Genomic DNA, 6,843 nt, shown 5'->3' with positions numbered 1-6,843 from the left:
CTCTTCTCCTCTCCATAACCCATTTTCTCCCCCAACCACCGAACCGCTACCCTGCCTCCACCAAGGACCACCGCCGTGCCGCCTCCCAGCGCCGCCGCGTCACCGCCACCACTACCCGAACCACCACCCTCTCTCTGCGTTCCACTTATTACTGCACCAACCAGGTTCTGCCGAACACTGATTCCTTTCCCAATTTTTAGTTAATTCCATATATTTTTCAAATTCTGTTCAAATTAGGATAGTTAGATATGCATGATTGTAGTATATTTTAGGTGGTTAGGTAGCTAGGATGTGGTTAGTGGATTTAGGCCTGATAATTGCGCTGTTCTTGTTACTTGTTTTATCTGTTTCGCAATTTTGAATTTCCTGTGATGATAATGCTGTTCATATGCTACTCTTTACCATTCTTTAATGCAGATTGAGTTTGTTTATTCTGAACTCATGTGAATTACTATTTGTTACTCTTTTCTGCACTATTTTATTATCATATGAACTGTTTCTGCCGCTGTTTATTACCCGGAAACGTTCAATTTTTAGCCGAAATGCTACCCAATTTTTTTTCTGCAAATTGTTTCACTCAACTATCATTCATAAATTGGTTTTAAGTTTTACACTAATTGGTTTCAACCAAGCCAATTCATGAATGCACGGGCTAGCTTTCTTATTCTTTCTGATTCCCTTATTCATTAAAGCGCCTTATTGATGATTTCACTTTCATTCTGCAATTCTTTTATATGAATTATCATCAATAATCTGCAATATTTACTTGAATGTGAGTTACTTGTTATTCAAGTTTATGCAATTTGTGTTAATTAGGAACCACAACACCATGCCACTTACTTTGACTTCATTTTTTTTAACTCCTAACTACTTTAACTTTCTAACTTTTCTATTAGTTTTCAACTAACCATTTCAAGGCATGATTACTGTTTTTCCTTATTAACAACAATTCCGCACATCATAGATTTCGGATTGTGATCTTCATTCTCTAACTTTTAACTTGAATATAGTCCAATATTTTACATTTATTTAACTCCCTCCATGCTTATATTGATACTTTGTTCCTCTTTTGCCCCTCTTTGCTTATATTGATAAAATCCTATTTGCTTACCTGTTTTCCTGCTTTAGTTTCTTAAACTTTATCCTGGAACTTCTACTTTTCAGGATGTCTGACCCTAAAAGAAAAGGAAAGGGCAAAGCAACCACTGGTAAAAGGAAAAGAGGAAAATCCTCTACCTCTATATTGGATATCCTCCATGATGATTCCTGGCGGGAGAAGAATTTTACCTCGCAGAAAAAGGCTGATCAGCTTCTGCCTGCCACAGACCCCATCAAGTTTGCCAACAGATACTGTGAACTGAAGTATCCGGTCTTCGCAACTTCAAGGAACCTATACCTTGAAAAGACCCTCAAAATTTCAGAAGAACTCAAACAATACACCTCAGAACAAATTAAACAGCGAGGCTGGTTCTTCTTGGAGAGGAACTTGACTGAGGTCAACTCATCCTGGGTCAGAGAATTCTACTATAACTATTTCAAAATGACCCTGGATGCAGTACAGCTTCGAGGCAAATAGATTCTGGTTACCGAGGAAGCAAGAGAAGATATCCTCCAGCTCCAACCTAAATAAGATAAACCAGATGGTTACCAGCAGGCTGAAGAGGATATGAGATTTATGAGGTTTGACTGGGACGCAGTAAAGCGGACTATAGCTCTTGATCCTATTGTCCCATGGGTCCTGAGCAAGTCCATAGTGGCCCCAAAGGAAATTAAGCTTATCTATCTGAATGATGAGGCTCGGCTTTGGCAGTAGATTCTGAGTAACTACGTGATGCCGAGCACTCATGAGACTGAGGTGCCAGCTGCCATGATTACCCTCATTTGGTGTGTGATAGAGGGCAAGGACTTGTACCTTCTCAAGTTTATCCGGTACTATATGTCCAGGGTCCATGTTCGAGGCACTCTGCCCCTTCTATATTTGATTACTCAGATGGGACGCCGAGCTGAGGTGTCCTGGGAGATTGCTGATGAGAAGTCACCTACCGCCGAATACAAGAAAATTATCCCACACAGCAGGAAGTTCCAGGCTTTGGGCTACCGACCACCCTTTCTCACTGCCTCTGCTGAGGCAGCCACATCTTCTGCTACCCCTTTAGCTCCTACTGCACCAGCCACCACCACAGCACCTCCACCTGCTTCAAAGCCCATCTACCACCTGGTGCGTGATGGTAAGGTTTTATACCGGTTCAGAATTCTACAAAATAATTCCATTGTTAGTATAGTCCAAACCGATAGTCGATCCTCAAATCAAATTAAATTTGGTTGTCACAAAGAACAAACCCTTAATAAGAATAACCGGAGTATTTAGACTCTGGATTGTCTCCCTAGGAAACAATGTAGTGCTTAATTATTGGCTATAAAGGAGGTAAAAGGGGGGGGGGAAGGGGTTTGGTTCATGAGATGGCAAGAAAAATAGATTAAGCAAGCAAGTAAGGAAAGCAAGATAAAGAACTCTTGGCTAAGACTTGGGTAATTGAGATCACCATCCTTGTCAACAAACCGAATATTGATAATCAAGAGAGGCCAACCTATTAAGTCTACTTCCCAAAAGCTTTAAGTACGTAACATTTACTCTAAGCTTGAAGTACGTCAAATAGATTTGATCACATCAACCCTTAAGTCCTAACCTACCTACTAATTAACTCAGTAGTGGGTTAGCGTTAATGGGTATCAAATTGATCACTATGGGTTCTCAAATCACCAATTCTATCGTACCTAATGACTCAAGATTACCCAATTCCCTTGGCTTAGACCAAGAGTTGACAAGCTACTCAAAAACTAAAGAGAACATTTCATCAAACACATAGAGTGCAATAAAGGTAAACATCATAAATTGCAAGAATAATAAAATCTAACAAATACTAAGTGCAAGAAAAGTAAGATCACAATTCAATTCATCAATTAAAGAAACATCAACATCAAAATCTCATTAAATGTAAACTAAATCCAGCATGAGTTCGTCATCACAAAAGAGAGCATAATGAGAAATTAACATCACAATTAAGAGAATCAAGGTATAGAAATGAGAAATTATAAAAGAAACAAGATGAGATCAAGTAATTAAACATGAATCTAAAACAATCTAACCTAATCCTAACCTAATTCTAGAGAGAAGAGGGAGCTTCTCTCTCTAGAAAACTAACTAAAGGCTCATGTTGGCTAAACTAATTGCTCCCCCATTGCTTGGACTTCAATTCTGCATGAAATACACTTGGAAATGAGTTGGAATTGGGCCTGGGGCAGCTCAGAAAATTGCCCCCAGCGTTTTGGCTTTAAGTGGGCCATGTAAGAGTATTGGCGCGTGCGCGCCATGTGCGCGTGTGCGTCGATTGGTAAATTCTCCATCTGCACGGAAGCGGCATGTACGCGTGCGCGTCCTTTGATGCATTCCCAATCTTTGTTTCTTCATGCATTCTCCCCCTTTGTATGCTTTTCTACTCATTTCTTCCATCCAATACTTGCCTTATAAACCTGAAATCACTCAACACACGCATCAAGGCATCGAATGGAATTAAAATGAATCAAAATTACCAATTTAGGGCCTAAAAAGTATGTTTTTACACTTAAGCAAAATTCAAGGGAGAATTACAAAACCATGCTATTTCATTGAATAAATGTGGAAAAAGGGGGTAAAATCCCCCAAAATAAGCACAAGATAAATCCCGAAATCGGGGTTTATCAAATCTCCCCACACTTAAACTAGGCATATCCTCATGCTAAAATCAAGAAGAAGCAAAGGGTATTAACATTTATTCAATGCAACTAACGAAATGTAATCTATTTTCATGATGTAATGGCTTAGTAAAAAATAAATCAATCTCCAAGAATACACGTACAAGCACAAGGGCTAAGGTATTAGCAATCAAGCAAACCACAATTGGATTGAATCATTGAAAGAGTTCACAAACTTGCAAGAAAAGATGATCATGGATGGAAACATGTAATTGAGCGATCGAACCCTCACCGGATGTGTATCCGCTCTAGTCACTCAAGTGTATGGGGTTGCTTCACTCATTTCTCCCCTAATCATGCTTTCCAAGATTTGTTTTTCATCTAACAATCAACAATTACTTTATGCATGCATACAAATATCAAGAGGACTTCCCATAGGTTGTAATGGGGCTAGGGTCAAGGTAGGATGCATATGGTCAAATGAGCTTGAAATTTGAATCTTTGATTAACTTAAACTTTCCACCTTGTCTATGACAACCTAAACAATTCTAAATAAACCTAGCTATCCATTCTTCACTTTTCACACACTCATGCATTTCTTTTTTGATTACCACACATATGCATTGAATTTATGAAACCTTAAACTTTGGGACCCTTTGTTCCCTTTTTGTTGCAAAATTTAATTTTTTTTTACTAAAATATATACAGGAACATCAATGCATATGGTTTACATATGATTACTACATGAGTATGTACCCAATTCTTGAGAAATTTTCAATAAAAACATAAATACGCTTTTATCTCTAACCAATGTACCCAACTTTCCCAAAATCAAGTAATGAACACTCTCACTAGCCTAAGCTAATCAAAGACCCAAACAAGGGACATTTATTATTTTTCACTTAAGCTTCTAATGTGCTATAATAATGAACAAATGAGTTAAGCATAGGCTCAAAATTGGCTAACAATGAAAGATAAAAGGTAAGTTATTTTGGGTAAGTGAGCTATTTGAACAATGGCCTCAATCATATAATTGCATGTATACACAAAATAATGGACATAAAGAATCAAACAAATCAAAGATAACAATCATAGGAAGAGAATAATGCATACAAGAATGAAAGTAAGTGGTCATAGGATGTAACCACACAATTAGGCTCAAACCTCACATGCTTGTGTTCTTTGCTCAAAACATGATCCACAAGTGTATAATCCAAGCAAGTTCTAAAAACAAAAAATTTCCAACCAATTGGGTGGTACCCTAAAAATAAATTTCTTGGAAATTTTCATCATATTGACTAAGCTTATTCTAATGCAATGTTGTGATTTAGAAAATTTTAAAAAATTTTCCCTAGTTTATCCCTTTTCTAATCAAAACATAATTCTTATATAAAAAGGGTCAACTAGAATTTATCAATCCAAAATACTTTTCTAATCACAATCAACAACTAAGATGCAAAACATATATATATATATATATATACTAAAAATGTGCAACTACCAAAACAAGAGTATCTACAATAGCAAATATATACAGTCATCCCAAAATGATCTAAAATATAAAGTGCAAAATAAAATAAAGTAGCAGAGAACATAAATAGATGTCCGAAAATTCACCACATAAATGTAAACACCGGTCACGAACGGTGACCGCCCCACACTTTTAGAATCAAGCATCGTCCTCGATGCTACTGCTGAAGCTCGGGATAGGGGTCAACAATCGCGCCGGGCTCTTCAGGCTCGAGCTGTGGGACTAGGACTGGCTGTGGATCCTCAGGAGGCTACTGGACCTCAGTGCTGGTCTGTGTCTCTGGAGGTGCATCCTGATGAGTCAGCTCCTCAGCCGGCTCCTCCTCCTGATCCTGCCCGTCGGAAGCGGGATAGTCTGGGAGCGGCGGTAGGTCGATGCCCTGTGATACAAACACCTGGTCGATGCGATCGAGATGTCGTATGACACGATGCTCGAAGCGCTCCATGAAGCGAAGGAGGTGCTGCACCAACAGATAAGTCGGCTCAGGTGCTGGTGGTGGTGGTGGTAAGGATGCTGCGGCTGCTGAAGTAGAGGGGGGTCTTGCTGCTGCTGCTGACGATGAGGGCTGAGCTACCTCCTCCAATGCTCTGGCTCGGGAACAGCGTTTGGGTGGGGGCTTCTCGTGCACCCACCCACCCCATGGAATGGTAGTCTCATTGTCATCGTCATCTGGGGGTGGTGGTGTCACATCATCATCCTCCCATGGGACACCTGCCAGCTCAATCATGCTGGTGACCAGTGTAAGGAAGGGTAGCAAGCCGCGAATATGAGCTCTCCACATACTATGCCTGATCAGTCGAGGGAAGTTCACCTCCTTCCCTTGCATCACACACCCAATCAGAATCAGCATATCCATCGGAATCTCTGAGAAGTGAGTGGTGGGAAAGACGTAGTGGGCGAAGATATGCTTCCAGGTCTTGGCCTTCTTTGTCAGATAAGCAAAGCGCATCCCTTTGGGCTTCTTGTTGTTGGGAAGGGTAGCAAACCGCGAATATGAGCTCTCCACATGCTATGCCTGATCAGTCGGGGGAGGTTTTCCCCCTTCTCTTCCATCACACACCCAATCAGAATCAGCATATCCATCGGAATCTCTGAGAAGTGAGTGGTGGGAAAGACGTAGTGGGCGAAGATATGCTTCCAGGTCTTGGCCTTCTTTGTCAGATAAGCAAAGCGCATCCCTTTGGGCTTCTTGTTGTTCGAATCCATCACCCAAGGAGCGTCAAGAGTGGCAATCACGCGCTTAAGCGCCTCATAGTCAAAAGTCATAGAGAGGAGAGCTACCTCTGCCTGCCTATAGGCGCAGGTCTCGTCAGGACGATGGTGGCAAAGCTGTGCATCCCCAATAGCATCCTCAGTGATCATAATCTCTCTACCCTGCAGCTGCACTGAATCAAGATTGGCTCGGAAGAAGTTGCAATAAAATTCTCTCACCCATGAAGTGTTCACCCTCCCCAAATCTCTGTCAACAAAGTCCAATCCTAACTCCAGAATGCGGGTGTCAATGGCACGCCTCACATCATTGGGAAGGAGCAGTTTCTTCTCAATGTTCAGATTTTTCTTCCGGAAGTCGGAGAAGCAAA

The sequence above is a fragment of the Arachis ipaensis genome, chromosome B02 (genome assembly GCF_000816755.2).
Source record: "Arachis ipaensis cultivar K30076 chromosome B02, Araip1.1, whole genome shotgun sequence".
NCBI classification, from domain to species: domain Eukaryota; kingdom Viridiplantae; phylum Streptophyta; class Magnoliopsida; order Fabales; family Fabaceae; genus Arachis; species Arachis ipaensis.
This window is presented reverse-complemented; position numbering follows the sequence as displayed.